This window comes from Aythya ferina (genome assembly GCF_964211825.1).
Source record: "Aythya ferina genome assembly, chromosome: 4".
NCBI classification, from domain to species: Eukaryota; Metazoa; Chordata; class Aves; order Anseriformes; family Anatidae; genus Aythya; species Aythya ferina.
This window is the reverse complement of record NC_140300.1, coordinates 32,502,750-32,526,670: the sequence shown is the minus strand read 5'-3', so window position 1 is coordinate 32,526,670 and position 23,921 is coordinate 32,502,750. Positions and strand designations below refer to the sequence as shown.

General features: G+C 40.5%; 1 long non-coding RNA gene and 1 pseudogene across 2 annotated transcripts in view; both read left to right on the top strand.

Annotated features, from left to right (window-relative positions):
- Positions 1–6,267: 6,267 nt before the first annotated feature.
- LOC311436506 (protein transport protein Sec24D-like) overlaps positions 6,268–23,921 on the top strand; it is a 45,395-nt pseudogene continuing 27,741 nt past the window's right edge. Inside the window, exons 1-7 of the transcript XR_014698910.1 lie at positions 6,268–7,396; positions 7,492–7,686; positions 9,389–9,515; positions 12,370–12,631; positions 15,571–15,692; positions 18,985–19,096; positions 20,456–20,586. The product of XR_014698910.1 is annotated as a protein transport protein Sec24D-like (transcript). The remainder of the gene's footprint in view (positions 7,397–7,491; positions 7,687–9,388; positions 9,516–12,369; positions 12,632–15,570; positions 15,693–18,984; positions 19,097–20,455; positions 20,587–23,921) is intronic.
- LOC311436507 lies at positions 15,702–18,206 on the top strand. Its single transcript, XR_014692902.1, has 3 exons — positions 15,702–16,650; positions 17,115–17,215; positions 17,775–18,206. It is a non-coding gene; the product is annotated as an uncharacterized lncRNA (long non-coding RNA).

Genomic DNA, 23,921 nt, shown 5'->3' with positions numbered 1-23,921 from the left:
GTAAATGTTCCAGATCGAGTTGCAAGAATGCTGATTTCATTAGAAAACCAAAATAGCAACAGCCAGGGAAAGGAAGGAGAGGAGCCTTGCAGGTTTCAGATACTGAAAAATCAAGAGGCCTGAACTAGCCAGAAAATTATTCTTGAAGAAGCAGCCACAGTGAGTTTTCTAAAGCACATGCACTTTTGTAATGTTTAACTTGAACAGAACTGGTGGACCTTAGAGCATTTTATAATCATTTCTGTCTTACTGATTTTCACAGAAAAAGCGGTTTTAGGTCCTAGAGACCAAGCTAACAAGAAATCACAAGCTTGGCTTTAAGGCTAGTGCCCTATTCAAAAGACCCAGAGAGAGTCTCCTAGGTAAATAATAGCATTAAATACTTGCATATTGTGTTTTGCCTGTAAGCATAATTTTATGTTTTACAAATATGCCAGTAAACTTTATCAACACTCTTTGAGGTAGGCAAGAATTGGATTGTCTTCTGTAATGGTTGGTTTTTGTCGTCTGCTGGGGGGAGCTAGGGATCGTGAAGACAAAAGGGTCTGTCACTGGGGATTGACCAGTTGCCAGTGACATTTAAAGAGGGTTGGGACTGGGAGGGAATGACACACTCCCAGTCCTTCCTTTCCTCTGCCAATGCATGTATGACAAAATGCAACCATTTCTAGGGTGGAACAATGCAACTGCACAAAGGCAACCAGCAATTGTACAAGAGCAACAAAATTGCACAGTTTACAATAGGGAACAGAGAGTAATATTCAGTTTAAATGAATTTGCAGAAGAATTCAAATAGACAGACTATAATTTTATCACTTGGAATTTCAGCAGGGTGCTGGGATTTACACTTTTATTCATCTAAAATATTTGGGAAACTATAATGAGGGTCAGGACCTCTTATTCTGAAAGCAACCTGAGGTAGAACAGCCTTGACCACTGTGGAGCAGTAGGTCCATACTTAGCAAGAAGGAAAAGGGAGAATTGTTTATACGATTTATGTGCTCAGCAATTCTTAACTGTGTCTCAGTGGCCCCTCTGGCCAGACCTGATTTTGGTTTTGGGTACTCTGACCAGCTGCTTCTTTGGTTTTGATATTGCAAAAAAAGGGGTAAGGAATTAATTCTTCCTTTAATGTGGCCCCATGAAATAGGACTAGTGGACAGTGGATAGTCACTGTAGGAAGTACCTAACTAACACCAGTTATTTAGGAGAAAATTATGTAGTAACAAATATATGCCCAGCATTTTAACATTACTGAATTATTTTCCCTATATAACAGCAGCTAGATCAGTGTAATATTCTAAAAACCCTTTGCTGTCTGTGTTTTTATTTTATATAGGGCAGTGTTTAAAGGGCGTACTCCAATAATATTTTCTGACTGCCACTGAGATTATTTAACAAAGAGATCAGTATTCACTTCTGTTGTAACCCTATATATGTTTTTAGTGTGCTTAGCTTTTTATATTAGAAATGCAACTGAGTCACAACACTGATCCGTTTCTTCTTTCAGTAGGGTGCTGTTTCCTGAAATATTACATCTTTCCTTTTTCTCACATTTTTTTAGGCTGACCTCATCATCACACTTTTTTTCTTTCCTGAAAAAAAAAAAAGAAAAGAAAAAGAAAAAAGAAAAAATGTCCCTTCCATATTTGATTGCTTTTTTAAAGTTTTCTTTTGTTTTAAACAAAAATGCAACCTTTGTAAATATGCATTTTCATTTGCTTGCGAAGTGCTTTACAGCAAACCATAAATTGTTCTCCATAGATCTTAACTATACAGAAGACAAAACGTTAGAGAAGATTTTTGTGAGTATATGTAAGCAACACAGGAAAAAGAAAGGCAACTTTTTATATAAATAGCTTTAGGACCCTTCTGATGTTATCACAACTAAACCTGTTGTTATGTCTACTGGACATACAAATGAAATTAAGTGGAGAAAAAAAAATACAGTATCAAAACCAACAAAAAGTCTTCTAGTATGTAGAACCTTTGGAGTTTTATGAACTATTCATTGTGATGAAATAGTCTTTTATTTAAAGAACATACCCAATATTATCTACATCTTCCCTTACAGAATAGTTTAGAATATATTTGATAGATAATATTTCATATAGCACTGAACTGCAGACACTTGTCTTGTCACAACTATATGTTAACACAATCAATGTTAACTGTTGCAAAAGTTGTAGTATAGCTATCCAGGAGAGATAACATGTTCATATCTCATGCATCACAGTGCTGTTCTCATTATTCCTGGCAGCTTGTGCTAAGGCTATATTCTAAAGATGTTCTCTAAATGAAAAGGTTAGGTAAGGATTTAGCTTTCCCTGAAACATGCATTGTCTTAATGCAGTGTGCTATGACATAAAGATACGGAGTTCTGCACAGTTTGTCTGTGAGTGGCTGTGTAGGCCACTGGTAGTTATTTCAGGGAACAGATCAATCCCAAGTAATAATTAATCCCAAATAATTCTCCTGTGAAGAAAGGCTGAGAGAGCCAGGGCTGTTCAGCCTAAAGAAGAGAAGGCTCCAGTGTGACCTTATGGCAGCTTTTCAGTACTTTCAGGGGGCTTATAAAAAAGATGTGGAGTGATTTTTTGCTTAGCCAGATAATGACAGGACAAGGGGGAATAGTTTTAAACTAAAAGAGAGGAGATTTAGATTAGATGTTAGGAGGAAATTCTTCACTTACAGGGTGGTGAGGCACTGGCACAAGTTGCCCAGAGAAGCTGTGGATGCCCCATCCTTTGAGGTGTTCAAGGCCAGGCTGGACGAGGCCTTGGGCAACCTGATCTACTGGGTGGTATCCCTGCCTTCGGCAGGGGGTTTGGAACTAGATGGTCTCTGAGGTCCCTTCCAACCCGAGCTGTTCTATGGTTCTGTGAATTAAAGTCATTAATCCACTTCCCCCTCCCCACCCCACAAAAAAAAAAAAAAAAAAAAAAAAGTTTTGAGTTACTCTTCTTTGGGTTCTGAGTTAGTTTGTTTGGGTTCTGTAACCAGTATCTCCCAAGATGATGGAAGACTATTTGTTTTCTTTGTTTCAGAACTAATTAAAAAAATCTGAAAACTTTAGAGATTTTGGTGGCAGAGGATTTGCTATTTTTTTAATTGGGATGAAGAAAAGCATCTATATTTAGACAAATTCCTCTACTGACTTCACCAATACTAACTCCAAATTAGGTCTTAAGTAAATCACGTTGGTTCTCAGTAGTGTTGTATAGGTACAACTTCAGGATGAACTGACTTTTTAACCTACAAGATCTTCATTACTGGTGATGTTAGAGAAGAAATTAGTCTGACTCATAGATTTCATGGTAAAGTTTAATTTAAACAATTTAACTAAAATGAAGTGACAACAGTTCAGTGATACTGCAATGCCATTTTTATGAAATTACTTTCCAGATCAGTAATGCACTTAAATCTTTAATGATGTTTCCACATTTCTAAAATTGAAGACATTAAATTACTTTTAATGTTTATAGGTGGAAACTGCAGATAAATATTACTTGTAGTTTCAAAACATCAGGACCATGACATGCTGGGTACATTTTGTCTCAGCATTCCACGCTAATGGCAGATGGAAGCCAAGCTGTGGCCTCCAAAAAAGAGGTGTTTTGATCCATTTCCAGAACTGGCCTGAAATGGGGGAAGAACTGGCAATGGCATAGCTTCTCTATGCGATCTCTTGCTGATCTCCTCTTTCAGCTTCATTAGAGCTGATTTCAGGGAGGAGAAATCTGATAGTAAGTATTCAGTGGCCAAGTTAGCGCAAGGCTCTTCTGTGCTGAATTATCCACAGCTGCTTACTGTTAATAGCTGCAAGCTAGACACAACAGGGCTGGCGGGACAAGCGACTTGCTAGGCTCCACAGCAAAATAGGGGATGTCCAAACTTAGCGTCGTTATTTTCCCCTCAGTGGCATGGTATTTCAGAACAATTCTGTGTAACTGAAGGTAACTCTATGCATCCATATAACCAGCAAAGAGTGAGTGACAACGGGTGAAAAGGCAGCGCGGCGATGATGACAGGCATTGTTTTGCATCTTACTTATGAAACAGTCACTGATACTCTGCAGCCAAAACCACATGCAGCTGATGCAGTTGAACTGATGCTTGTCACCTTCTTGACCAAGTTTTCCATTCTGGTTAGACAAGAGTGAGAAGTTGGAAAAGTTTGAGCAGAATATCCAACAGCATTAATTCCAATAACATCCAGAAAGTCAGCTTATGCCGTTCAGTGGTGAGTCCAGCCCTGGAGAGCAGGTACAAAGCCTCATCAGGACTCGTTCTTGCCTCTGTGTTGCCTTCAGAGGCTTCTTCCACGTCTGTCATGTAAAGGATGCCCTGCCATTTCTGACATCTATTTCAAAGGCATTGTTAGTTCTTCAGAATTATTTTGTATAGGAATGAATGTTTTTGATAATCTTGTCTGATACATCCACTACTGAGATTTAGCTCCATGTTTAGCTCCATTCTGCCCCAAAACCTACTTGCTAAAGCCTTACTGAGGTTGTAGAAAACACTCAAAAGATTAGGCCTGTGAAGCCTGAACTCCACATACACTTGAATTATGAAGCTGTTTTTAATTGAATGACTTTTTGTTTTTCTTTTGCTAATTGTCTGCTTTTTTTTTTTTTTTTTTTTTTTTTTTTTAACCTCAACACTGCGAAGATTGCTCATTTTTTGACAGGCAAACCTGACAAGTACATCTTCTTCCTTGTGTTACTCCCATGTTTCTACTTTGTTAATTAGAAAACCATTGGTTCTGTGCTGTAACCCAGGCGGTGTTTGTAATCTTCATGGGACACTGACCCAAAGCAGAGCAGGCAGACAGGTGCAGCACCTGGGCAGTGTTTCACTCTGGATATTCGGGGGCATAGTTCTGCGTCTATAAACACATGCATACGTATTGCCGCAGACAGGCGTTTTAAACGCACACGAGAGGAAAAGTGCCTGCATTTTTAGTGCTTGTCTGCGTTTGGAGAGGAACCGTGTCCCCGCACAGCGGGACAAAGCCCAACCAGAGCGCCGGCCCCGCCGCTGCAGCCCCTCACAGCTCCCCCAACCCGCCCGCTGCGGGCTGGGCTCCGCGGCGCGCACTGCGCAGGCGCAGCCGGCGGGGCCGGGCGCGCTCCCGGCGGTGTGTGGGGGGGGAGCAGCGGCGGCGGCGCGCGCGCGGGTTCGGACGTGGCACTCGGCTGAGCGGCGGCGCGCGCGGCCGGGGGTAACGGCCAGGTAACGGTCCTAACGGTTCTAACGGTCCTAACGGCCGCGCGGGGGGGGCAGCGGGAGGGAGGGGGCTGCGGCGGCGCGCAGGTGCCGGGTGGGTCCCGATTGGGGCTCGGGGAAGTTGAGGCTGCGCCTTCCGAGCTGCCCCCAGGTGTGTGCGGTAGCAATAAAGAGCGGGGGGGCGGCCGAGGTGTTTGTGTCGCTGCTGGTCCTCAGGCCACGGGGCGTAAGGTCACCGGGCATTAAGAAAGGGAGACAAAACCTTGTTTTGTCCTTTTGTGTAATGGCATGGTGGTAAACAAACCCCGGGGAAGCCCTCGGTTTAGTTGATCCTCTGATCTTTCTCGTGCCGTTTCCAGAATGAATCTGTATGTCTCATCAGAACCTGATCACTGAAATCTTAAGGGATCTGTGATATTGGTACCTTAGGTGTTGTCTCCAAACCAGTGTCATTGCGTGTTTCTCTATGTATGTATCTGAGGTGGGATTAAACATGCTCAGTGTTAAGTGAAATCTGGAACTGTGTTGGATAAGCTTGCGTTGCCCTCCCTCTGTGTGGTTCGGAGTTCCTGTCTCTGTCCAGCACAACCTCTGCGTGTTCATACCGCCTGTGGGAAGTTCGATGTGGCAAGGCTTTGCGTGGCTGTGTGCGAGGAAGCTGTGGGGGAAGTCATTTCCCATGGATGCTGTCACAGTGTCACAGGTGTTGGCTATTGCAGCTGTCTTGAAGTGCAAATCGCTGACTTTTTATATATTTAAAATATTTATACGTTTGTGATGAGCCATAGCTTTTCTCTACTGACATGTGTCAGTGCAGTGTGACTTTGTCTATTTCGTGGTCTTGTAGGTGTATCTGATTTAGATGACGCCTTCATGCGTGCTACTGGATTGCAATTCTTGATCCAGCCTGCATACTCAAAAGATCACCTCATGCTGCAATCCAAGGAATGTGAAATACAGGTGGCTGGCAAAGCTATTTCAAAGGAATATTTCACGTATGGAATACTGGTTTAGGTAATGGATCTGTAGTTCTTTGAGGATGCCCTAGTTGGGGCTTCACAGAAGCACTAAGTGCACACTCAAATCCTCATCATTTCTGAAAACACTTTTAATCTGGGTTTAAAGAAAGTTAGTGGTATTCTATTTTTGTTAAATTCAACATGCAATCAAAAGTGAGGAATCTTACAAAAGTGAAAGTTGGCGATCAAGGCTGCAGAGTGTACATCAGTAACTTTTCAGATCACTTGGTGGAAAGTGCTCTGTATTTGGAAACTTCATGTAAAATACAGTCATCTGATTTAGTAGTGTAGCATTCATCGGATTTTTTTCGTTTCTGAAAGCTTCTTAGAAGTATCTTGCAGGAAAAATCACTGCGGGAAAGAGATTAAATGTCTTGTGAATGTCCTCATCATCAGAAAACTTCTTTTGATTGCTTTCAGTCAAATTCTGGTGTTTTCTTGTTGTTTTTCTCCTTTCTCTGAAAACAACAGAATCAAGATGTGAAAGCTTAGGTAAAAGATGCCTGGTAACAGTTTGGACAGTGTACGGTACTGTTGAGGGCATACTGCCCTCAGAGAACAGCCTCTCACTTGTGGAGTGCCTTGTGCTCTATTTCATCACACTACAGAGTCCTTTAGTAAAAAAGCCTGCTCAGGTCTGGGCCAGTAATGTGGAAGACAGCTAGAAATAGGATCTCTGTCCATCCTATAATTTATTCACAGTTTCACCAGCACTGAAAGCAAGCTTTTACTCACTTGCTGGGAGTGGGGATGATGTAGAAGGTTTGATGAAGAGCTGGTACTATGTTCCATACCCCATCCAAAACAAGTCTGCTAGCATTGGAGAAGGATTTGTTAGTAGTTCTGTTCTCTCTGCTTTTCCTGATTCTTCAAAGTACCTGGTATCTGGCGTGTGGGACTCACTGTCTATTTTGCAGGTGTAGCAGAAGTCTGTTTTTTCCTTGTGAAGAGAATAATTTGAGATGTTTTCTTCCACCTATACATCCTTTAGTTACAGTTTTTCTCTTGTCTGGGAGAGGTGAATCCTGTTCAGATAAATTCAGTGAATTGTTCGAATTCATGCAGTGATAAGGAAAGCAGCCAACCAGTTGCAGTCAAATAAAAGCATCGTTTTCCCCTGACCTCCAAATCCATTTTTGCCTCCAGGTTTGTCTTAGTTTTTTTTTGGAAGTGTAATTCTCGGCCTTTTAAAATGTCCAAAGAGTGAAGAGTAGTAACAGGTGTCACTTTCTCTTTTGCAGTTCATTAAGGAGAACCCCATACATGGAGTAAGAATATTGCCAGCATGAGTGAACAAGGTTATGTTGTGGCTCCTCCGTATTCCCAGTCCCAGCCAAGAATGGGAGACTTTTCTAAAAGTTTTGGACCACCTAATTCTTCACTTTGTTATGGGCATTATGACGATCCCAATTCCTCATACGCAGCGCCTCAACCAGGTACGAAATTGGCTTAAAATATGTTTTCGATCTGTTTTTATCTGATGTCTTTTTGTATCTCTTTTGGTGTTTTGCATCTCTTCATCACACTTATGTCAACACATGGTGCTCAGCTTTACACTGCTGACGCAATAGGATCCTGCCCCAGCTTTGCCTGTGTTACTGTTTGTGCCCAGGTGTTGATGTAAGATGCCTGGTAGTGGGATTCTGATCTCTGCGTGTGAATTCCAATATCCGGGAAGCAGTAGGCACCAGTGCCCAGTGCTGTGCTGTGATTAACCTAATACAGGTGTTAATGCAGACAACAACAACAAAATTCTGTGAATAAAGAAATGTTTCTCAACTCCTATGTCTTAATGGCAAGAAGGCTCTCAGAGACAGGTTGTATTCTTTGCAGTAGGACCTGTGTCCAACCAGATTCCTGAGCACAAATGTGCCTATAAATACAGGTTGATGTTTTACTACTTAAGCTTGCTTGCTGAGTGACGTGTTTGGATAATGCTCAGTAAGTGGAGCCTATCTGCTTTCTGACCACAGTTATCTTCCATGAGGAAAGGGAACTTGGGTAGCTTTTATATGCAGATGGCTTGTTTGCTGTTTACAAATGAAATCATGCTACAGATGATGTAATTTGACATCCAAAAGATAAACCAGACTGTTACTGTCTCTCCTTTCTGTTTCATTCATTTTAACTTGGTATGTGGCTTCAAATTTTTCAAGAAGTATAGTAAGTGAGAATGTAGTGGCTGAGATCTTAAAAAACAAAACATCAACAAAATAAATTTAAGAGCATAAAAATGAGGTCTTTAAAAGACGTTTAGATGTAGAGCTTAGTGATGTGGTTTAGTGGAGCACTTGTTAATCAGAGGTTGGACTGGGTGATCTTGGAGGTCTCTTCCAACCTAGATGACTCTGTGATTCTGTGAAGCCTGTTTTGCTGGTCTAATTTAAGTGAACTGGTCTAATTTCAGCAAACTTTAGGCATACTAAACTTGTGAATTGGGACTGTGGGAAATATCCCAGAAGTAAGATTCCCTCTTTCTTCATTAAGTCTATTAACACACCTAGGCAAAATAGGGAGGAAAGAGAGGGATCGTCTCAGCATGACTTCACAGAGGAAAATGACAGTTAAAGTAGTAAAGATGTCTGAATTATTTTTTTAATACCAGTCAGATTATGGTAATTTACATTAAACTCAGTATTTGTGATTGGGTGGGGTAATAACAGAACCAAATATCAAACTGCTTGCTTGTTTGTTTTATATATAAAATATTCTTTTTAAAGATGGCAGGAGTTGTGTTACTTTAACCCAATGCTAAATGTAAGCAGAATTGTTTCTGGTAATTGGCTTATTAGAATGTTATGTCTGTTTCTCCATTCTTGATTCTTTCTCACGGTCCTTCTTGGGTTCTTTTGCTGGAAAGTTACCAACTACTGGTTGGTTCCTTTTTTGCTGTCTTTTTCATACCAGCTTTTATAGCTGACCAAAAATCTCTCCTTTCTTACAGAAAGGCTGTGGTTAGAAGGGACCTCTGGGGGTCATCTTGTCCACCCCCCCTAATCAAATAGGGACACCTGGAGCTGCTATTTTTATTTTTAGAGCAGGGCAGTACACTTGTAGTTTTTGATGATGTTGTGCTTTTTTTTTCTTTTTTTCTTTTTTTTTAAGGTTTCTTAAATAAAAGTGCTTCTTGTTTGGCAGGTATGTCAAAATCAACTCTGCCTCTTGAATCTTCAGCCACTGTTGGGCCTCCACCACCTGGTACACATCAGTTCAACCAGACCAACTTCCAGAACGGGCCCAATGCAGCGGCACGGCCAGCACACAGGTGACTTTTAAGAATTAATACATGAGATCTAAGTTATTTGACCTCTCTTTGGCTGTTTCATTGGCATTTAAGTATGGCATCCCTTTTATCTTCAGCAGTTCTGACTTACTCCAGTTCTGAACTGGATTTTCTAGTTCAGTTCTCTGTGATGTTAAGCTGCTAGATCATACGGTATAATCTATAATCTCATTAATTCAATTTTTAGAACAAGTCAGGTTTTTATCATGAATTGTTTATTTTTAACTATTATTTCTGCCTGAACCTTAGACTCATTGCTTAAAAGCAGAAGGTGTTAGAAGTGCTTTCTGAAGAGCACTTACACATAAGTTGCTTTTTTTTTTTTTTTTAGTTATTTTCTGATGTATTAATTCTCCTTTGTGAGGTACCGAGGAGTTGTAATTTAAAAAATTAATAGTTGCTGGTGAGTTTTGACTAGAAGCTGGTACATGCCTATATAACTGTAGGTTTTTTCCCCTCTCTTGCCTTTGCTTCGTTGCTGTGGTATCACAGCCAAGGATCTGTAGGGTACTTTAAAGACATTTTAGAATGCAGGTTTGATATAATTTTTCAGATGGATGACTGCTGCTCTCTTGCTCAGTCAGTTAGTCTGAGATTAATTATGAAGAATTTAAGTGTTGTTTTCCTGCCTCCAGAACTTACAGGAAACAATGAAGGAGATAGGAGTGGGTAAGGGAGAAAACTAGGGACAGGTTGAAGCTGTAAAAATGAATCTTGGAAAAATTATGGTATGAGGGGATGAAAAGAAAGGGTGGACAAGCTTGATTACAGAGTGATTGTATTGCAGGGTGGGTTGTAAGTGGGTAGATGCACTTAACTCTTAATTCTGTCAATTGTTAATTATTTTGCTGACCTCCCATGAGTGACAAAATTAGAGTTCATGTGCCTATAGCTATTTTAGCTTTAGTGAATTTAATTTCATGTAAAAACATACTTGTTTCAGTTGATTGAAGCCTTACTCTGCTTCTGTGCTTCTTTAGTTGTGGTGAAGTTATTTGTGTCCAAGTAAAGCCATGCATATGTTTTATGAAGCACTGGAATAGGAAGCCTGTTGTCTGTGTGTTACAACTGTGTAAAATGGACCCACAGAGACTGGTCATCTGTTCTTTTTTAAAAAAAAAAAAAAAAAAAAAGTGTACAAACGGACAGGGAGAAGCAGTGGTTGTCCTGAAAACAAGGAAAATGAAAGTCAAGGTGATATGACCAGCCCAGCAAAATACTGATTCTCTTCCCTAAGTTTTAGCCAGCTGTCAGGACAGTGACCATATCTGCTTTTTCTGAGCATTTCCTGGTCAAATTTACCATTTGACTGGAAAGCAGTGGAATTTAGTTAGCATCTTGTTCCTCTGTGGCCAGGGCATTCATAAGGATGAGTTTACTAAACTAAGATCACTTTAGTGGCTGTATCATAAGATATGTGTAAAGATGAACTTTTCAGTTGGAGCTGCACTGATGTTATATCAGTGTTCATTCTCTGACTTGACAGATTACTAAATTGAGTTTAATGAAAGTTGTGTAACTGCCAGGGGTCTGACCCTCCATTTGCACAATGGCTTGTGAAAACTTGCTTCTTCACCTTAAAAAATAATTTTGACTTGAATTCAGCCTTGGTATACAGAACTGCAAGTGCATGATTAAGTCAGATAGTTCTATACAGGATGAAGCTTGGCCCAGCACTTCTACAGTAGCACTTCATATGCAGCGACTGGTATTATTTAGAGCAAAAAGAACTGTTTTTCTTCCTGCCTTGTTATATTGCCACCAGCAACAATTATGTAACATTCTTGCTGATCTTGTTACATGTGGGAATGTTGAGATACCCTTCAGACCACTGAAGACCTGGGATCTTTATAGTTATGCCACTGTGTTGGGTTTTATTCTTCTGATTTTTGCTTAGAGGTAAGGCTAAGTTGGTGTAACTTGACTGAGCACTGAAATTCATGGCTTGTGATGCTGCTGGAGCAATGTTTATGTGTACCAGTAGAGAACCTGAGCATGACTTGCATGTGACACTTTTTTCAGTTCACAAGTCTGACAGAAGATAAATTTTAATATTTGTTTACTAACATTAGTCTTTTTCCTCCAAACCTAATTTGCTACTTTTTAGCATTTTTGAAGATTAATTTGCCATAGGTCTTTTGGGGGATGTTTGACTAAAAATGCATGTTTTGTAAAGTAAAGAACATTTATAGATTTTAAGTCTCAAAAAGAAAACCACTTGCAGGGTCCTCTTAATTCTATTGGAATCTGGATCTTACAAGCATCAAACTATTCCTCACCAGTGGATGCAAAATAATTTCCACATTTCATCTTTTAACATCAAAATTGGAAGATGGTTGTAAAACAGATTGAGTGGGTTTAAATTCCATTTAGTTTGTCATGGTGAAATGGGAAGATCAAACTAACAAAACAAAACAAAAAAAAAAACTACGTAAGAGAAATTGATTATTAAGCCAAAAGGAATGTTGTTTCACATTAAGAATTTAAATAAAATTTACATTTAAATCAAAAGCCAATAGTGATTTATGTGTATTCCAACCAAGAATTGTTGAAGACTGGCCTCCTTCTCCCTTTCCCCACCCACCCCAGCTGTAGGGTTTTATTGAAAATAAAGCTGAAGGAAATAAAACCGAACATCTGAATCAGTTCATACTTCAGCTGTGAGGTCTGATTTGTTTTATGAACAGACATTCAGAATCTGCTTAATGAAGCATGTCAGTATGTAACTCAATATTCCCTGTATGTTACAAATATATGGAGTAAAAATAGAATGTCTTTCACACAGAGTTAGTAGGTTGTCGTTTTTGACTCATTTGATAAATAATTTCTTGCTCAGGTCCTGGCACTACTCCGAGCTCTCACATATCTTCCGGGCATCCAGCATCTTTTCAGGGTCCACAGCCAACACCTCTGACACAGCAGCAAATGGCTTTGCCACCTGGTTCCTCCACCAGCAAATAATTTCAGTGGCCTTAGTGATTAACCTTCATTGCCTACTATGGCCAGACAAGATGGGATCCCTGGATCTGACCCCCTGAATCCTAACTTGCAACAGCTTCCAGGACAGCCTCTAGGGCCTGGATATCATCCTCAGCAAGGTAAAGAATGATGTTTGGCATCTAATTGAAAACAAACAAACGAATGTATTGAGAATCACTAGTGGAACGGTGACCACTCACAGCTGATGTTCTGCTGTCTTGGAAAAATGAAAACTTAATTGCCTTTGTGTAGATGGAAGTTGTTATTGCCTGTCAGTGCATTCAAGGCAGGATATAGTTTTGCTCAAAAGTTCATCACTCTATTGAGAACTTTACAAGAAAAAGGAGATTAATTTGTGTCAGAAACAATGTTTGTTCAGTATCGGGTAAAGGCACAAGACGCAGAAAGGAATCATATACTCCTTTTAGATACTCCTCTTTACTATAGTAAAAAAACAATAGCAATAAAGATTTGTAATTGAATACAAAGAATGTGCTTTCTTACCTGTCACAAGTGAGTAAAACAGCTGGCTTTTTAATTGTCAAACTAGGCTGGTTTGCATTGACTGATTCTCACTGATGCAGCTGGAACACTGGAATCAGGGGCTACAATCTTTACAGAAGAGACAGGCGGGGAAGGAGGGGCAGGGATGTTGAGAAATGGATAGATTGCACAGGGCTGGCTCTGAGAAACAGACAGGCTGAGAGCATGTGGGTAAAGGTTAAGGACCAGACCCATAAAGGACACCTTGTGGTTGGGGTCTCCTGCAGGCTGCCTGATCAACGGGAGCCTGTTGATGAGGCCTTCCTGCTTTAGCTGCAAGAAGCATCATGCACACAGGCACCCATCCTGATGGGTAGCTGGTTCAACCACACAAATTTCTGCTGGGAAGGCCACACAGCAGGCTGTAAGTGATCCAGAAGATTCTTGGAGTGCATTGAGGATAACTTCCTCATCCAGGTATTAGGCAACCCAACCTGTTACTGGACCTGGTGCTCACCAATGAACCTGTTAAAGGGGTTATTAATAAACTAATATAGATATTAAGGGATTCTGGAGGTACACTGGCCAGAAAAGAAAGGCCAAGAAGAGTGTAACATCCTCTGATAAATGAGAAGGGAGAATTGATAACAAGGGACATGGAGAAGGCTGATGTATTCAACAACCTTGCTTCAGTCTTTGCTGCCAGTCAGGTTTCCCACACACATCTCTTGAATTCCTGAACCTCTAGGCAGGGGCTGGGGGAGCAGAGTCCCTCCCACAGTAAGCAAAGAACATGTTCAAGACCTGGTGGAACTGAAGATGTACAAGTCTATGGGGCTCGATGCTGTGCATCCCAGGGTCCTGGGGGAACTTGCTGATGTCATTGCCCAGCCACTCTTCATCATGTGTGAAAAGTCCTGGCAGTCAGGTGAAGTTCCTGGTAACTGGAAAAAGGGAAGAATCACTCTCCTTTTTAAAAAAGGATAGAAAGGAGGACCCAGGGAACTACAGGCCTCACCTATGGAGTCTCAAGTCTGTGTTTGGGAAGTTCATGGAACAGATCCTCCTGGAAGCAGTGTCAAGGCACATGGAAGACAAGGAGCTGTCTGAGACTGCCAGCACAGCTTTCACCAAGGGCAAATCCTGCCTGACCAATCTGGTGGCCTTCTGTGGTGGTGTGATTTCATGAGTCAACAAGGGAAGACTGACCGATGTCATCTAACTGGACTTTTGCAAGGCCTTTGACACATGACATCCTGATCTCTGAATTGGAGAGAGATGCATTTGAAGGGTGGACCATTCAGTGGATAAGGAGTTGGCTTGAAGGTCACACCCAGAGAGTGGTGGTCAATGGCTTCATGTCCAGGTGGAGGTCAGTGACAAGTGGTGTCCCTCAGGGGTCCGTCTTGGGACCGGTGCTATTTCTTGTGTTTATCAGTGACATAGTGGAATTGAGTGCACCCACAGCAAGTTTGCAGATGACACCAAGCTGAGTGGTACAGTTGATACAGCAGAAGGAAGGGATGCCATCCAAACGGATCTAGACCAACTTGAGAAATTGGCCCATATGACCCTAATGAGGTTCAACAAGTCCAAGTGCAAGTTGCTGTACCTGGGTCGGGGAAGTCCCAGACATGAGCACAGACTTGGGGAAGAACTCACTGAGAGCAGCCCTGTGGAGGACTTGGGGTTTCTGGTGGATGAGAAGTTCAACATGAACCTTCGGTATGCACTTGCAATCCAGAAAGCCAACTACGTCGTGGGCCACATCAACAGAGGTGAGGCCAGCAGGTCAAGGGAGGGAATTGTCCTCCTCTGCTCTGCCTTCATGAGGCCCAACTTGGAGTGCTGCATCCAGGTCTGGGCCCCCAGCACAAGAACGATGTGGATCTGTTAGAGCTGGTCCAGAGGAGGGCCATGAGGATGATCAGAGGGCTGGAGCACCCCTGCTGTGAAGAAAGGCTGAGAAAGCCGGGACTGTTGAGCGTGGAGAAGAGAAGGCTCCAGGGAGACCTCATTGCAGCTTTTCAGTACTTAAAGGGGGCTTATAAAAAAGGTGGAGAGTGACTTTTTATAAAGGAAGATAATGGTAGGACAAAGAGGAATGATTTTGAACTAAAAGAGTGAAGATTTAGATTAAAAGGAAATTCTTCACTCTGAAGGTGGTGAGGCACTGGAACAAGTGGAGTCCCTGCCTGTGGCAGAGGGGTTGGAACTGGATGGTCTTTAAGGTCCATTCCAATAAAAGCCATTCTATGAAAGGTCTGGATTGAGTAGCTGTAATAACCTCTACTGGTAATCCTACTTTGCTATATAATAGCAAAAACTTTAATAATACTCAAAAAATATAACTGAAAAGTTTTGGAACTAGAGTTGTCACACCTAGTTTTATGTTTACCTTTAAATACCTTACTTGCATGAGCTAAAATAACCCATTTCTTGTACTTACTGAAAACAGAAAGGAAGGAGAAGTTGCATTTAGCAGAAGTAAGAATGATTTGTATGGCAAAAACTGATGCTAAATTGGTAACAGAACTTAAATACTTTATATTAATGATCGTTTGTAACTGTACAGTGAATGATGGCCCTCAGATGGCAGGATCTCATCTGTCTTACCCTGGTGCCTTTCCTGGAGGTCCAGCACAGCTCTCAGGTCCACAGCAGATGAAGCTTGATCCTGACTTTATTCCAAGCCCAGTAAGTAATGTGGCACTGATGTTTTATGAAAGTAAATTTCTGCTCCATTTAATGCCATTGCATTTATATGGCTTGGTTTACAGGTTATGTTGCAATTTTTGTATAGTCTTAACTACATCGACTGTTTACTTTGTGTTGTCAGTTTGGAATAACTGAGTAGTACAGAGTGCTAGGTTTATAACTGATGAGGCTTTATAACTTTAGCTGGCATGGGACATACCCACAACTCAGTATGTTAATAGGAATTCTCAACAAGGTTCTCCTTATGACAGTAAGGAGTACTGAAGGATTACTTGCATTCTCTGCAGCTGGTCACCTTTCCTTTCCACTCCAGAAAGATCCAAGACTTAAACTTAGTAACAGGTAGACACCTAAAGTAGGACTGGTGCAGAGCACAGGTATGTGAACTCTAAAATTGCAAGCATGGAAAAGCTGAGAAGTCCCATGCTCAAAAGCCGCGTCACTGTTTGCAGGAGTTCCTCGGGCAACCAGAACTATTTGCTTGAGCATCTTTCCACCCTTGAAAGGATTTCAGTAGTTCAGGGTATACGTAATGCTTAAGCTTCCTACAGGTTCAGAAGGCTCAGTTGTTGAAGCCTGCCTGAATGTGCACTGGTGGGACAAAGCCTTTTCTTTTTAGAATTGTGTTAGAGGAAAAATAAAACAAGATATGGATTGTCAATCTTTCTTGAATAAAGTAGTCTAATTATTACCCAAAGGAATAACTTGTCAGATGCAGGCTCTATTTACCTTATTTTTTTTATTGGAAACAGCTGATCAAAGTAGGAGGAGAAATGTGCTGAGCTCATGGGGAAAGCACACTGATGCATGCACTTACACAGGTTTTGATGATCAGCCGAACGCATTAAAAGGTCCTTGGAGAGTCAGGATTCTTGAAGCAGGCTATCTTGTAGCTTTGACGCAGGACTTTCTACTTAGATGCATTAACCACCACACTGTAAGCTCGTCTGGGTGGAGGAATTTTCAATTCCTCTGAAGCAGTATTACTGTACGGGAAAGGGTTTGTGTTTTACCGGCAGGGGGGAAAATCACTTGTATAAAATCCTGATCCTGTTTAGTAGGGTGTAGCTTTGCTTCCTTATATTGGGATTTTCCTTTGTTTTATGCAGTGATGGCTTTACTGAAAAACTGAAAATATCTTGGAAAAATATTTTTTTTTGGTAGGTAATCATTTAGAGGTTAATGTAATAGTGCCCTGAATAGGCTGACCATTCTTAGTGTTTCAGTATGGTGCTTTTACTTAAGAAGTACAAAATCATCTTGTGTAATACATTTAAGAAAAAAAAAGTCATCAGGGAAACGGGAGGTCTGGCACGAAAGTGTGGACTGATGTCTTGTTTCAATTACACATGTAGAATAAACAGCCTTGACTATGACAGTGATGTTAAAATAAGTTAAAAGGTTTGTTTTAGCAGCACAGAGAGGATCAAAATGACATGTTTAAAAGAAACACGATCTGGGTCAATGTCTGCAGAGGGCAAAAAGCTAACTCAGAATGAGGAGTAAGTATGACCATGTGTATTTCTCTTGTTATATTTACATTATACAATTACAGTAGTGTTGCCAGATAAATTTACTTCTTATCTGTAGCCATTGTTGATTTATATTTTCTTACATATGTTAGAGGTTGATATGTTCTCTGACAACATCTATGAAAACTAGCATCTGGGCTTTGTCAACAATTATTTCCAAGAACAATGATGTATTTAGGTCAGTTAACTGCAGAATACCGTGGTGCATTGATCCTTTGCAGAGCTAAGTCTTGAAAGTGGTTTGCTTCCTTCAGCCAGCAGACCTTTTTAGAACAAAGCTTTTATCCCTTCTAATGCAAGAGTTAGTGATAAGTATACAAGCCAAGCAGGCAGGGAAAAGTAATCAAGCAGAAGATATAACAAGCTCCGAGGAATGTACTGTGTATTTAAATTGCAATAAAAAAACTTTAAGGAGAATGAAAATGTTACAGGCTGTAGATTAATTCCAGTATGTTAGGAAATACCTCTTGGACAATGATCAATAGACTCCATGCTGACTAATTGTGTTTTTCTTCTGTTTGCTTTCCAGCAGAGGCTTCTGAAGTTCCCCAGCTATTATTAGAAATTCATGTGCAGTGTAAAGATACAATTGCATGGCATACTAGCAGCAGTGGCAAAGGCAGCTTCAGAAATTCCCTGCCTCCTTCCTCTTTCTCACAGCTGTTAGGCTATACACTAAAATGGATTGCTGAAAAGATAACTCCTTTGAGGATGAGAAGGAATAGTGGTATCGTCTCAGTGATCCAGTTTATGGTGTGGACCAATATATCCGTTTATGTAACTTCAGTTGTACCTGAAAAGTATCAGACTTAAGCATGAGGGACTGCAGAAGTGATAGTATAGAAAGTGTACACAAAGAGAATTTGTTAAGTAGTAAAGCCAGCTTCATGAGCATTTCATGAAAATAATTCACTAGTGTTCAACCAGAATAAACCTGCACTTGATTAGAGCTGCTTCACCAGAAGTTTTCTGTGATTGCTCTCCTTTACTTTTTTTCCAGGAGAGAGCTCACAACATAGTAGTACAACTCAGGGAATGAAAACACAGTTGCAGAGTTGACGTACTACCTTATGGCCAGACAGGCTTTTCTTGAGGATTGAATACTACCTTCTAAATTGCAGTGCTGACAAGCTAGGAAGATGGTACTCTCTGTAGCTTATCAATCACTTTTTTAAACCATCCTGTGCACAGAGCCTAGTGGGGAGGAATTGATGGCCAACCCCTCCAACTATTCCAATCAAATGAATTACCCACACATTCATTTATTAAGAACAGCATCTGGCACAATTATGGCCATACAAAAGATAACCTGGTATATGTGACATCTGAGTAAGGTGATGCACTCAAGTTTGATCTTGGAGCTTGGAAGGCCAGATTCAGTAACAAGGCTTATTTACACAGCCACTCTATTCCGTTTGCTGGCTAGACTCGCCTGAAAATGTCTGACTCCAGCATTCAACATGCTTTGAACAACTCCGTTGTTCACTGTATATAGGTCTGGTCAGCCCCTATGTGTAGTGTTACCTCTGCAGGGTTCCAACAGGCAACTGTAGCTGTGAGTTACACTGCTCAGCTGTGTCTATATAGTTTCCTAGTTCTTAGCTATCCTAGAAGTTTGTATGTGATGGGTTTATGGCATCTCTATATAAGACAATAGTTTTACTTAGTCTAACTCTTTATGGATGTAACTGAATGCATGGCCAACCTTTCTCATACTGTTCTTGCTTCTTATCCATCAGATTCAAGTAAATGAAAATGACAAAGCTTCTAGGCGAGGGCAGATCTATGCTACAAACACAAGAGGACAGGTTTCTCCTCTTGTCACTACGGACTGCGTAATCCAAGATCAAGGTAACTGTCCTTGTTACCGCTTTGGGGGAAATGAAGTAAATATATGTATATATAACTACATTCTCACATTTGTCACCTAAAAATGGTGCTTCTTACTCTAAATTGGACATAAAATGGGAAAATTGCTCCCAGGTATGTGTGAGAGGGGGAGTAGAGGGGGGAGAACTGAATTTTTAAACTTCTGGTTAATTCCAGTGAAAGCCATGAGATTGCCTTGCCCTCACCTTTTCTATCCTTATTGAAATTTAAAGTAATATGCATAATTGACACAACTTCTCTTAACATAAATTTTTTCAAGGTTTTCAAGTAAAAAGCCCTCTTCAGATTCTTCTGAAAATTTAAAAGATAGACACTATAAAAAGCACTGACTCTATTATCGTTGTGTTTTAAGATAAGAATTTTGGAAGATTCTATTCAAACCGTAGGGACATAGTGTGAGCCTGTCTAGTTGGCTTAATGTTTTCATTTGGCTAGTGTACCTCCATTTGCTTCAGCCTAGACCCTGTAAGTACCATATTCCGTGCTCTTGACAGCAGACTTGATACTTTAATATAGATAAAACCGATGGTATCGTTTAGTCCAGCATTAACTGATCAGTGCTTGGGTAAGCTTGGTAAGCTATACAAAACATACCAACGCATCAAGATTTTTGGACATTGTCTGAGAACAGGATAATGCAGTTCTAATGAACAAAGAAATGCCTCTCAAGAAGCTGAGCAGATCTGCAGACTGATGGTTTAAAAAAAAAAAAAAAAAAAAAAAGGTAATATAAGGCAGTTTCTGAACTGCCTTGGACTTCCAGTGCTTGTCTGCCTTGCAGAATGCCATTTCTCATTGAGGGAACTGAGCTAAGTGTGCTACAAGAAATGGAGTAGTGAGTTAGCACACTGTATCTTGCAGGATATATGAGCCTGGTCATGTTAACACTAGTATCCTACCTTCTGACTTAGAGCTAGCTCATTAGTGTGGTCTTGACAGTAAGTATCAGTTTGTTGCATTTTGTTATATGCAGTGTTGACATTCACACTGGGTATTTCATCCATATCATATTATTTCCTTTTAACATCTCAGATATGGATATTTTCAAATCAATCTCCATTGAGATTCTCATTAAACTCTTCTAAAAAGATTTTCATAAATCTCTTCATAAAACTTGAACAGCAAGAAAATATTTGCCTACAGGGGGAGGCAGTGGGCTGATGCATGAGATGGGCAGAAGCTTCTATGGGAGAACAAAAACTATGTATTTAACTTAGGATATGCTCTTGTTGTTTTGTTGTTGTTTTTCTGGTTTGTGTTTAGGACAGGCAGATTCCTTTTATCAGTCTTTCACTGTGCATGCTTTGGTGGGTGTTCTAGGTCATGCCAGCCCTTGTTATTATATCCAATGTTCTACCTACTGCTTCCTGTCATGTTCAGATATGGCCAAACAGACTTGCATTCCACTGGCAGCTGTCATCCAGCCTTTTGCTATTGTTCTGCAAAATGAGGTGAGGACTAACATAATATTAGTCCTGTGTGGTTTTGTCTCCTAAACGTTAATGACGTCTTCTCTGGTTGGTTGGGGTGGGAGGGTGTCTTATCTATGACTGTGAAGGACTTAGAGAGAGTAGAGAGGTAGCTGCAAAAGGCTGTAAGTAGCACTTGGGTCATGATGCAACTTCAGGGGATAAAAATCTTTGAAAAGGTACAAGAGTGGTAACTGTAATCTGAACTAGCAGGTTCCTGGTGTTGCCCCAACTATCACTACTTTATGCAGTGACTGGCGGCTGCTAGAATTACATAGCTATAGGCAAAGACATTAAAAGAAGATAGCCTTGGATGGTATCAACAGAGACTAAATTTATTTTACTACATGAATAGTTACATTCAAAAAATCTTATTTTTCCATTTTGTTCTTTACAATATAAAGAAGATAAGGGTATTTTCTTCTTGAGCGAACTGAGTCATAGAAAGCAGACAAATGTAACTACCCATTTTTGGCAGTCATTTGGAGACACTAACCTAATCAATTTTTTTTCTCACATTTCCATCTACAACAGCCCCTCCTATTCCAAGTATAGCCCTAGTTCATCTGCAAAATAATTCTGCTGATTGGCAGAGTCCTGTGACCTCAGGATAGCTGTTACATGGGTACACGGTTTCCTGGCATCCCTAATGGGTTGCATCAGTAGCAGGGATACAACCAGTTTTCAAGTGCAGCTTGTAACTGCATCATCTGTAGGGTTGTCATTTCTTGTCCATAACTGCCTGCCTTCTTCATTGTGCAGCTTCTAAATTCTGCAACAAAGGTCCATAGATGGAATTTCCTTTTCACGTGCAATGCTAACTAACTTTCAGAGCATTGTTTGCTGCAAAAAAAAAAAAATGGGGATCTCATATAAGTTATGTGATTGTGTCTTCAGAAACTCCCTCATAAAACATGCACAGAAAAGCCTAATTAAAATTGCGCAGACTTTCAGTGTTGTTTTTTTGCAGTCTTTGATTTTCTTTAACTTTGCTTTATTGCTTGTAAATTCTTTGGTTTTTGTTGGTGTTTTTTTTTTGTTTTGTTTTGTTTTTAAATAAGTTGGAAAAAAGCAGATGTTGTTCTTTATCTGGATGGATAACTTCCAATCCAACAGACTTCTGTAGTTTGAGTTAAGATTTTTATTTTAGCAGGGAAGATAACTACATAGTTATCTTCTCTGGGGCCCACAGGGAAATAGGGTGAATTACTTCTAGCTCTGCAGATAGCAGGTCTCACCATTTGTCTGCTAGACAGCAATTTTGGGTTTCATTCCAGTTCTTGAGAGGAATGTGTGGACTTGGCTTGCTGCCCCCTGCATTTTCTCCTAGATGAAACTCCTGCTGTTGCTTCCCCACTCCTTCACCTTACCAGACAGCCTTTGCTATTTAGTCCCTTTACCCCTCTTCTATGCCCATGTGGTTCTGCTGTCACGTTGGCTCTTCATTTGCATGTCTTTCAATCTGCTTCTAGTCACTTAATGCTTCCCATACACGGCTTCCCTGTCTCCTGTACAGTGTTTGGACGAGTGATCAAGTTGCTTAAATTGAAATCTCTTCTGCATACATAAATTAGCAGTATGTACAAACACTTGGCCAAGTTCAGGAGGATTTTTCCTGTGTTGGCAAAAAAAAAAAAATAAATGTATGCAGTGACCCCCTGCTTCTGAAGAGTTAGTGCTCTCAAGCTGTTGGAAAGGTCAGCAGAATTCATTAATCTGTAAAGAGCAGTGTTTTTTCCCTAGCTTCTTTATCGGAAGAGGCTAAAAAACTTAAGTCTGAAAAATGTGTCTCAAAATTGGCTGAAGTCCAGTGTGGAAAAATTCAGTCGAAACAGTTGTAGCTTGGTAAAGTTTTAAGAGCTGAAGAGATGGTGTTACAGTAGGAAGTGCTGGGGAATCTTAGCTGAGGCAGTTTTTCCAAGGCTTGCCTATGACCTGTCTTCATTGCTGCTGCCAAAATAAGATCTTACTCTTAAGATCTTCTTAAAAAAAAAAATTAAAAAGTGGCCTTCCATATGGGATTTATAACAACTTCAATTCTGAAAAGCTACTTATTTTAAAGGAACTGGGCTTTTTATGGAGGTAAAATATATTCACGTGCTTATTTGTGTGTCTGAATTTCCTACTATGGTGCTTTCTGCCTGGAACTAGTGACTGCAAGGCACAGGAAGATTTTCCCTTCAGGATGTCTATCCTATCTTGTGGATGCCTTTAAGTGCCTTTTAACAAGGTTAGCAGGTGATGCTCATCACATGTTACAGGGCTCTGTACAGTGGGAATCTGTCTAATCTCTTGATAAACAGCATGTTATATATAGCAACATCACAATTTTTTTCTTGCCTTGTAATGAATAATATCAATTCATTCATCTTCATTGCAGCTTCAGCTGCAGACGTGCCTCCACTGTTAGTATACAGAGCACTAGCACCCAGTGAGTTTCAATTCTGTTCCTTTTCAAAGGAGTTTAAAAAAAAAACAATGGCTACAAGGGTTTAGTGGACCAAGGCTGTGAAATGCCCACAAATGCTTTGTGCAGCTGGTAATATGATGAGGAACAGCTGAGAAACAGACACATCTCAATTGAGCTGTAAGGACTTGAGCAAACCCACACACTATACAAAATCCATTATGATGCACGTCTTTCTGCGTTAGTAAAGCTGTATTTGAAAAGCCACGGGCTTCCATGGTCACCAAGTGACTTATGAGTATTCCATAAATATAACTCTTCCTTGACTGGCATTTTGCTCTCATTACCGCTTATAGTTGAGGATGAATTTGAAATAGTTCAAAGATATATTTGCGTGTTCAGTGGTCTGTTGCCATATGTGACTCTCTTTCTATGCCATTTCTGTACTAGGTCAGTTAGAAACAATGGGAAAAACTTAATGTACTTCCATATAATTTGAGGATACAGCGTGGTCTTCAGATGTCTTGTTCTTCCGTTCTCCAATCCTGAGCGTGGGTTTTGATTTACTGAGGGCTGTTGTTTGCTTGTTTAGTTATTTTCTTTCTTAATTGAATACATTCACTGTTCTGGTGGATGACTTGTAAGCAGTGGTGTTACGTGTTGGTACACACTGGTGGGTTGTGCACTTGCGTTAGACTCACCTGCTAGCTTTACATTGTAACCAACAGAGGGATTTGTTGAACTGTTCTTGCCTGTGCAAGCAGCAGGAGCGAATGCCTGAGAGATTCTTCATTTCCAGTAAATGAACACGAGGGTGTAGAAGGTAACTAGGGTCCTACAAGTGTATGTGTAGTCAAGATTATAGTCATCACTTTGAGTCAACTGGAATTTGATCTTTGAGGATTTGTTT